The sequence below is a fragment of the Littorina saxatilis genome, linkage group LG3, assembly GCF_037325665.1.
Source record: "Littorina saxatilis isolate snail1 linkage group LG3, US_GU_Lsax_2.0, whole genome shotgun sequence".
Taxonomy (NCBI): domain Eukaryota; kingdom Metazoa; phylum Mollusca; class Gastropoda; order Littorinimorpha; family Littorinidae; genus Littorina; species Littorina saxatilis.
Genome location: NC_090247.1, coordinates 62,054,692 through 62,064,888, shown reverse-complemented (window position 1 = coordinate 62,064,888; position 10,197 = coordinate 62,054,692). Strand labels below are relative to the sequence as shown.

Genomic DNA, 10,197 nt, shown 5'->3' with positions numbered 1-10,197 from the left:
CAACCAGTTTAAATGAAGTCAAAATGACACCTCAGCGGCTTGATTTTGATATAAAAACCTGTACAATTCAATCATAACCGGTAGAACTGGCCTTGTGACGATATATTTTCGAAAACCCAGTAAAATACCGGAAATATTCGGTGAAAGCAAATACTAGTAAGACTACATGTCATCTGCGTCTCCACGAAAGAGATTTACCGGCCGCAGATTACGACCAGAAGAATATTTGCTACATTTTAAGGTCAAGAGATTTCCTGCTGAAGTCATCACATTTCTCCCTGCCATTGCAAACCAGAAATAGAAATGTCGAATACGCTCCTTGAAAAATCGATAAATGTTTGAAGAGGAGGCACCAAATATTCTTACGACGCAGATTGTTGTGGGACTTAATTTTGACGGTCGACCCACCCTTATGATTTGGCAAAACAAAACACAACATTAGTGGGAGGAAAGACATAGAGAGAGAGGGAGGGAGGGAGGGAGGGAGGAAGAGAGAGAGAGAGAGAGAGAGAGAGAGAGAGAGAGAGAGAGTGTGTTTGTGTGTGTTTGTGCTCACACGCGTGTATGTGTGTGTGTGTGAGTGAGTGTGTGTGTGTGTGTTTGTGTGTGTGTGTGTGTCTGTCTGTCTGTCTGTCAGTGTATGTCTGTATGCCTGTGTCTATGTGTTTTTGTCGGCGAAAGAGAGGGAGAGAGAAGGGGTGTGGGGGAAGGGTTGGGGTGGAGCAAAAGTGTCAGTCATTTTTTTGTTTAGAGCCTCTCTGGCTCCTGAAACATTCAAAATACAAAATCCGAATGCTTGGCCAAAAAATTATTGCAACAAATTTCAAACACAAATTAAAGCATTAATCCCCGTGTCATTTCATTAAAACTGTATTTGCCAGTTAAGACCGTTCACTTAACCTCCAGGATCACCTTTTGGATTAAATATTTCTTGTACAGGGATCACGTGATCGCCGCTCAAGTAAGGGTACCCTCAAAATCGACCAGACAAAAACGGAAGAGCCAAATGAAAAATTGACAAGAAATCACAATAGGCAAAACTTTGCAACTTTGACATACGAGAAGAAATTCAAACCTATTATCTACCCTGAATAGATTGTTTTGTTTTGCTACCTTGCGTATTTATTGCTTTAATTTGGGTTTGAAATTTGTTGCAATAATTTTTTGGCCAACTTTATTATGACAGCCAAAGTATGAATGCTTAACTATAATGACAGCCAATGTATGAATGCTTAACTATATTGACAGCCAATATATGAATGCTTAACTATAATGACAGCCTATGTATGAATGCTTAACTATAATGACAGCCAATATATGAATGCTTAACTATAATGACAGCCAATATATGAATGCTTAACTATAATGACAACCAATATATGAATGCTTAACTATAATGACAGCCAATATATGAATGCTTAACTATAATGACAGCCAATGTATGAATGCTTAACTATAATGACAGCCAATATATGAATGCTTTAAATGAAGCGTGCTGTTAATTAAGCCCACTACTCTGAATAAATATCAAATATATTTATAAAAATAAAAACAAAGAAGGGAAGCGATAGCTGATTGAACTTATATCCGATTTTATCCAGCAGACTCGCATGAATGTACGACAAGTCTAACTTACAAGGGGTGAACCTGCCCGGGAAAAAGTGTAACAATTTGTCGACCGTCAAAAAATGTGTTAACGCACCTGTAGAATTAATTTCCCACAATTTGACGGAAACTACATATGAGTTTCTGCTACGGTGCACGATTACATTCATTAGTTAAGTCACCAGCCCCACAACAGCCTCGTTTCATGATTGACAGGTTCAAGCGCACCTGACAAGTAGAAGCCAAAAGGGAGGCGTGGCCTATCACAAAACGTATTGCGTGCTTGTGTCAACAGACGATCTATGTATCGTCTGCTCCTGCGCTTTTAACACTCCGCTGGGAATACTTTCGTTTTCTGCGCCGAACTTTTCGATGAACACAGGACAAAAGATATCGATAACTGAAGGGGAACTGTGAGTTTGACTACACCTTCAATGTGAAAGCAACCCTCCAGGGAACAAAAAGTGCAACTCCCCCGCAAACCCAACACACGCAGGCTTCTTTCTGTTCGCTCGACGACTGGCAGTCACCCTTTCCTTCCCGCGAGCAGACCAGCGTTGACAACAAAACCATTTCAACCGTAGTGGGTATACATGTGCATGCGTGGGATTCAACTTATTCCCTAAGCTAGTCTCCTTTTTTCACACCGGCTGCCTACGCCACATTGAAAAGCATAGCCTCTGTTTGAACTTCAATGTGAGAGACAGGTCTCAGCTCCACGGACACCCACGATTCGTTCTTAATCTTGAAGCGATCTTTCTGGCGACGGATTGAGATCGAAAAGATCCCATACGGGAACCAGGAAAGGCTGAAGGAGTTATGTGAATGTGCTTGGATAAAAATCCGGGATTTAGTTTTTCCCTTTCGACACGGCAGTGCATTTCTCAGTGGCGCGAAGTGTGTCAAGTTGTGTTAGCAGTGTATACTTGTGAGGATTGATCTAACCCGGCCATCGACCCGAGAGTTTTCCTCCGATAACTTTCTAGCAGTCTTACCATGACACTGCCTGGCTACTACAATGTTACTATGCGGTGAACTTATGAGGACACGAAACTGAAAGCAGAGGATTATTTTTCTTTCACCGACGGATAAAAAAGGGAAGATTTATTTTCTTATCACCTTAGACTGGATTTACCTGGACAGCGCTGCGGTGCAGGTAAGACATACCGTAATTTATTATGTAGGCTTACACTTAGAAGAAAGATAAGACGCAAGAGGTGTAAGATATATAATTTATATGCAAGTCACGACTGACATGTATGCAAGATGTACGTGTTGTATTGAAACTGACGACAGCCGTCGTAAGGTGAAACGGTGCAAAATATACACAAAGCAGAATTGTATTTTACGTACGATGTACAGGCTATAATGTACAGTGAAAACAGATCGATCATTTACAGGGGGTATTTAAGTTTGAACGGATCGAAGTGCAGGGCGCACAAACCAGAGAGACATCATAGTGTAGAGTTGACAAGAAAGTACGTGGTTAAAGATAACATCACAGGAACAAGAAGTAGATACTTGAATCACAGAAAAGGATGAGGAAATGGGACAGAGATGTGTAGGGTTTACAACACACATGTACTAACAACACGACTAAAACACCATGCTAGTGGTGTTAATAGAGTTCGATCGCGTATCCCTGACGCACACCGCCCTCGTCCCGTCGCGCGCGACCTACACTGAACGACGACGACAACTACAGCGGTGGTGGCGCGGCCCGGTGTGACATCATTCCGTTCGTCACGCTTGCCTGCACAGCGGAAATCAGCCGAGCGTGACAGGTGGCCTGACACGGGCTGACAAGACCGCTTCGTTATGATAACGGTATAATGATGCTGTGTGCTGTACAGTAGATCCTACATTTTAAGACCCCCCCCCCCCCCCCCCGCTCCAATTTAAGACTTCCACCCTTTTTAAGACCTTGCTATTAGTATTACAGACTTTCTGTTCATAACCTCTGTAAATTTACGTCCATTTTAAGACCCCCTCATTTTAAAGACCTGATTTTCTCAGATTTTTTTTAGGTCTTAAAAGGGGGGTTCCCCTGTATGTACATATAGTCCGCTGTCTTTACTGAGCCATACCTAGCTAGCTGTGTCTGCTACACCGCTGTCTTTACTGAGCCATACCTAGCTAGCTGTGTCTGCTACACCGCTGTCTTTACTGAGCCATACCAAGCTAGCTGTGTCTGCTACACCGCTGTCTTTACTGAGCCATACCTAGCTAGCTGTGTCTGCTACACCGCTGTCTTTACTGAGCCATACCTAGCTAGCTGTGTCTGCTACACCGCTGTCTTTACTGAGCCATACCTAGCTAGCTGTGTCTGCTACACCGCTGTCTTTACTGAGCCATACCTAGCTAGCTGTGTCTGCTACACCGCTGTCTTAACTGAGCCATACCTAGCTAGCTGTGTCTGCTACACCGCTGTCTTTACTGAGCCATACCTAGCTAGCTGTGTCTGCTACACCGCTGTCTTTACTGAGCCATACCTAGCTAGCTGTGTCTGCTACACCGCTGTCTTTTCTGAGCCATACCTAGCTAGCTGTGTCTGCTACACCGCTGTCTTTACTGAGCCATACCTAGCTAGCTGTGTCTGCTACACCGCTGTCTTTACTGAGTCATACCTAGCTAGCTGTGTCTGCTACACCGCTGTCTTTACTGAGCCATACCTAGCTAGCTGTGTCTGCTACACCGCTGTCTTTACTGAGCCATACCTAGCTAGCTGTGTCTGCTACACCGCTGTCTTTACTGAGCCATACCTAGCTAGCTGTGTCTGCTACACCGCTGTCTTTACTGAGCCATACCTAGCTAGCTGTGTCTGCTACACCGCTGTCTTTTCTGAGCCATACCTAGCTAGCTGTGTCTTCTACACCGCTGTCTTTACTGAGCCATATCTAGCTAGCTGTGTCTGCTACACCGCTGTCTTTACTGAGCCATATCTAGCTAGCTGTGTCTGCAACACCGCTGTCTTTACTGAGCCATACCTAGCTAGCTGTGTCTGCTACACCGCTGTCTTTACTGAGCCATACCTAGCTAGCTGTGTCTGCTACACCGCTGTCTTTACTGAGCCATACCTAGCTAGCTGTGTCTTCTACACCGCTGTCTTTACTGAGCCATATCTAGCTAGCTGTGTCTGCTACACCGCTGTCTTTACTGAGTCATACCTAGCTAGCTGTGTCTGCTACACCGCTGTCTTTACTGAGCCATACCTAGCTAGCTGTGTCTGCTACACCGCTGTCTTTACTGAGCCATACCTAGCTAGCTGTGTCTGCTACACCGCTGTCTTTACTGAGTCATACCTAGCTAGCTGTGTCTGCTACACCGCTGTCTTTACTGAGCCATATCTAGCTAGCTGTGTCTGCTACACCGCTGTATTTACTGAGCCATACGTAGCTAGCTGTGTCTGCTACACCGCTGTCTTTACTGAGCCATATCTAGCTAGCTGTGTCTGCAACACCGCTGTCTTTACTGAGCCATACCTAGCTAGCTGTGTCTGCTACACCGCTGTCTTTACTGAGCCATACCTAGCTAGCTGTGTCTGCTACACCGCTGTCTTTACTGAGCCATACCAAGCTAGCTGTGTCTGCTACACCGCTGTCTTTACTGAGCCATACATATATCTAGCTAGCTGTGTCTGCTACACCTATGTTCGTGTTACGGTACTTAGTGGTTCGGTAACAGCCGGTGGATTAATTGTTGTATAGATCAAAATAAAGTCATAAAAGAAAGATCCCACAGAATAGTTAAGGTGATGGGGGCCATGCAAAGGTTATAGACTAATCATCTTCTCCAGGACTATAGTTTAATTTTTTGCAGTATGCACACACGACTGGAAACTGTGTCGAGTTTTTGCTGGTGCTGGTTTTAATTGAGCGATAGAAGAGCTCTCCATAACAGAAAACGATTCTAATGAATAAGTAAACGTAGAGATGACTATCCTACTACAGTTCAACATTATAAAGCTTGTATGCACACATTAAGTTTGATTCTGGAGGTGAACGATTGAGGTAAACGATTTGTTGTTGTTGTTGTTGTTGTTGTTGTTGTTGTTGTTGTTGTTGTAGCTGGTTGTAAATGATGAACAGTGGCTGCTAATGATTTCCAAATTCAAGAACAAACACTCATTTGTGACATAGAATGCATGTAAGTCAGTTGCAGTTCATGATTTGAACAAATATATGTTCTCAGTGACTTAGCCTGAAAACCCCAGATCGTGATGCCTCGTTGGTGATTTTGTATGTGCGTTAGAATTCAGGCATTAAAATCCTGAATAAAAGCAAGTGTTTCCATGTACTTTATAACTGTCCAGAGTTATTAACAACATTGATATTAACTGAAACCGGTTACCCTGCAATTAATCATGTTTATTACTTTCAGTTTCAACTTAGGAGATAATTAAAACCAAAAGAAAGATGGGGTGACACCACAAAAACACGACCACTATTTGAGAAATAAAAATCACGCCGAATAAAATAAAATAAAATAAAAAAATAAATAAATAGTTGTGTTGGTGGTGTCTATCACCTTAAAAGTCTTTGCAACACCTGCAACAACGAGTACAGCCGGGGGATCAGGTGGTATCGGCGTAACAATGTGAGATTGGCCCCTGTGTCACATTACCTCCTCGATATATACTCAAGACTGAAATGTTGTTTCCTAGTAAAATTAAATTAAAGAAGTGAAATTGTTTGCATGTGAAGAAAACTGGTGGTGAATTGGAATAGATTTCAACCCTAAATTTGATTTCTTCGAAAACGTGTACCGAGTGGTTACGTCCCTTGAATGAGAAGGGAAACATTTTAGGATGAATCAAATTTCTAAGTTAAATACACAAAATTGGTTGAACAAATTTGGCCCCATGAATGTAAGGTACCCAAGGTCGCTCATCAGTACAATCGAAGGGTGTTTTTTTGTTCAGTGTGGAGCTTATACAAGATCAACGAGGCCGAGGGGGTATTGTCACACATGGGCCGATCTCACATCGCTACATCGGCACTTGGGGTAGAGTATAGATGGCTGAATCAAACAGAAGGCTGAGTCATATTGAAATGATATTATTGCCCGGCAGATGTCAGCCTCTGTGTAATTGAAAAAAAAATGTCGTGCTTGATGTCGAACTATTTATTGAACAGAGAGTATACTACAAAAGCAGAAATGTTGCTGAATCAGATATAATTATGTGACCTGTCTGCGCTTATCTACACCCTTGCAGTCTAGACACATATCAGATTGGCCTATTGTCCTCAGGGTCTAGCTTTTTATATAACTAAAGGTATGGGCGACTTCCGACGGGGCTCATACTCGATTGTTGTTGGTTATTTTGTGTGTGTGTGTGTGTGTGTGTGTGTGTGGGTGTGTGTGTGTGTGTGTGTGTGTGTGTGTGTTTGTGTGTGGGTGTGGGTGTGTGTGTGTGTGTCTTTACAAAGATTATACTTCACAATAATGCTCACGGTTTTTGGATAGACATTAATTTTTTGAAGATACTCCGAGTCTCTTATATTTGTGACGAAAGAAAAAAAACTAGAAAGTATGGGGTAAATACTTATACACTAGTGGTAGTGAGGGCAATCGACTTGGTCTCCGGCCAGAGCCATTGATGAAGCAGGTATTCCACGGCTAAATGTTTCAGGTAAGTTCAGTCGTTACTAGCATTATAGCCATACATTAGGAATTTATGGAACATTCAGAGTCGTTGCTGGATATATTTTACGAATTTCAAAATTATTGTGTACAGAATTTTGAACAGGCAGAGTACTAACAACCCTAAAATTCAGAATAGTATACAAGATTTGGTCAGTTTGGATTTGAATTACTCTCCCGAAAAATAGCTCCTCGCGCAGAATTTTTAGTGGCAACTTCCTGCACTTGGACTTACTGTGGCTGTCTCCTTAAACAACCTAAATAAAACAGACGTAGCTTTGGTATTTCCGCGTACACGATCGCACATGTTTACGTATTTTATTTACCGCACCATCTATTTCTCTTTTCCGGCATTTGTGAGGGTAAAAGCAGTTACACGACTGTGATTTAGTGTTTCTTTCAAGTCGGCTGTCACAAGCACCCCATAACATAATCACATTACGCCGGCTTAGCAGGCAATTTGTCGTTGTGCTGCATGACAATACTATCTGCTAATGAGTCAAGGCACAGTCCTTTCCGTGAAAACAGTTCGGCTCACAGGAGAAATTATTTAAGTTTTACGCCTTTCTTTCTTTATTTGGTGTTTAACGTCGTTTTCAACCACGAAGGTTATATCGCGACGGGGAAAGGGGGGAGATGGGATAGAGCCACTTGTCAATTGTTTCTTGTTCACAAAAGCACTAATCAAAAATTTGCTCCAGGGGCTTGCAACGTAGTACAATATATTACCTTACTAGGAGAATGCAAGTTTCCAGTACAAAGGACTTAACATTTCTTACATACCGCTTGACTAAAATCTGTACACAAATTGACTATATTATTATTCTATACAAGAAACACTTAACAAGGGTAAAAGGAGAAACAGAATCCGTTAGTCGCCTCTTACGACATGCTGGGGAGCATCGGGTAAATTAGGGGCATGTTCCCGGGTTTTGACCCGACTTTAGATGAGATACACAAGTGTATGCGTGTTTAGGTGGTATCAGCCATCTGCACTTATGGCAGAATGACCGAGGTCTTTTACGTGCCACTGTGGTGACACGGGGGTGGGAGATGGATACCGTCTCTGGGTCTGCACATAAGGTTGACCTGTGTCCGTCCCGGCCCGGATTCGAACCAGCGACCTTTCGATCACAAGTCCAGTGCTCTACCACCTGAGCTACCCGGGCCCCAGTTCGGCTCACGATCACAGCTCTGGCTATACACACCCTACGTACGATGTGTCTGGATCGAAACACCTCCGCGCGGAGGGGTTTTGCGGCCAGTGCAGCAAAGATAAAGAGGGAAAACTTTCTCGGTTCGCGCGGCAGCAAGCACTATGTCTCTAGACTGTATGGGACCTAGCTTCACTGACAAGACGAGCCAAGACCAGACAAGACAAATTGTTTATTAACGAGGATAATGGCATCAGCAAACAGGTGCTTTCTTACATCGAGCTAACAGGTGCTTTCTTACATCCAGCCATCGCCGAGGATATAAGAGCATCCTTCCACGTGAACACATACCATCAATCAATAGCGTGGCTGTATTCTGTGCAGAGTGGAACAGTTTTCCTGAAATAATTTAGAAGATTGACATAGGTGTCATTTACGAAATGAATTTATAAAACCTTCCGCACGTAAAGCAGCTAGTGATTTTGACTTATGTTTTTACGTTGAAGGATGCTCTTGTCACATTTTGAAAGCCTTGACAGATCTATGATCACCTACCCGGGAAGGGAGGTAGATTTAATGCCCCACTATTAGATCCATTTTGATGGCGGAACCGTTGCTATATTAATGTGTTTGTGGTTTTCACGCGACCAGTTTAAATACTGCGCACTTCTTTTTGGTCGTGATATCTAACATCAGTACCCAACGTGGTTACTATGGCGACCAGAAAACAAACTGCCGTGCATCACCCGGTCACGAGAGCAAAACACGATCCGAACACTTTTTGGTCAATTAATCTTCGCAAGTCAGATACCTGTCTTACGTAGTAGCGCGCGCAGCATAGTGCACAATTAGGGGCAAATTATACCTGCGTAGAGTCAGCGGCACAGACGACGCACTGCAGATTATTGAGGTAATTCTTCTTTTTTTTCGAGCCCGCTACACGTTGCGTGAGAAGAAAACAGACCAAGTACCAGTCGTAATCCCTATCGCAGCATGTAGTGTGGTGGTGACTGCGCACGTGTAATTTGCCCCTTATCACACGCCCACACGTGTAAAACCCCACCTGTAATGCATTGATCGATATATTTGATTCTAGATGTTTCAACTTCGTTTACGTGAAACTGACACCATGGAAACGATTGATTTTGTTGTAAGTGCTTCTAATGTTCGTCTTTTCCTTCTTTGTGTTTGTTTTGTTTTGTTTTGTTTTATTATTTTGTTTGTTTGTTTGTTTGTTTCTTTCTTTCTTTCTTTTGTTCTGGTGTGTGTGTGTGTGTGTGTGTGTGTGTGTGTGTGTGTGTGTGTGTGTGTGTGTGTGTGTGTGTGTGTGTGTGTGTGTGTGTGTGTGTGTGTGTGTTACTCCAACTGAATAAAAAAACAAATCCCTTCTTCGATTGCATGTCACCTTATGGAAATGTTCAAAGTATTTGCGGAGGCGGCTCTTGAAGCGTCTGCTTTGAAGATCTAATGCAAACACAAGGCCTACCGTGTGTTAGGGGTGCTTTATGGCAACACATCAAGTTTGCTGAACTGATGAAATAAATGTGCCGGTCATGTGCAATGTGTACACACAACGCATATGAAAAATGTGTTTTCGGCTTCAGCATTTTTGCGAGGAAGACATTGTCTTATGCAGCCCTGAAAGTCCAACAAATGGTGTACTCGCCTTTAGCTAGTGATTCTGAAAATGTACTAGCCAGAGAGCAAACTTTAGTACCGCCAAACCAACAATTTGTTTTAGCAACTTTATTCGCATTTGGCTAAAATACTCACCACTTTCAGGCCTGTTATATCT

The 10,197-nt window shown here is 42.9% G+C and overlaps 1 protein-coding gene across 2 annotated transcripts in view; it reads left to right on the top strand.

Annotated features, from left to right (window-relative positions):
* Positions 1–10,197, top strand: part of LOC138962869 (uncharacterized) — a 75,044-nt gene that overhangs the window by 14,860 nt on the left and 49,987 nt on the right. Inside the window, exon 1 of one of the 2 annotated variants that reach the window (XM_070334834.1) lies at positions 1,901–2,761. The exons of the other annotated variant lie outside the window; for it this stretch is intronic. The gene's annotated coding sequence lies outside the window, so the exon portion shown is untranslated. Of the gene's footprint in view, positions 1–1,900; positions 2,762–10,197 lie in introns of those variants that run through there. 2 annotated transcript variants of the gene reach the window in all.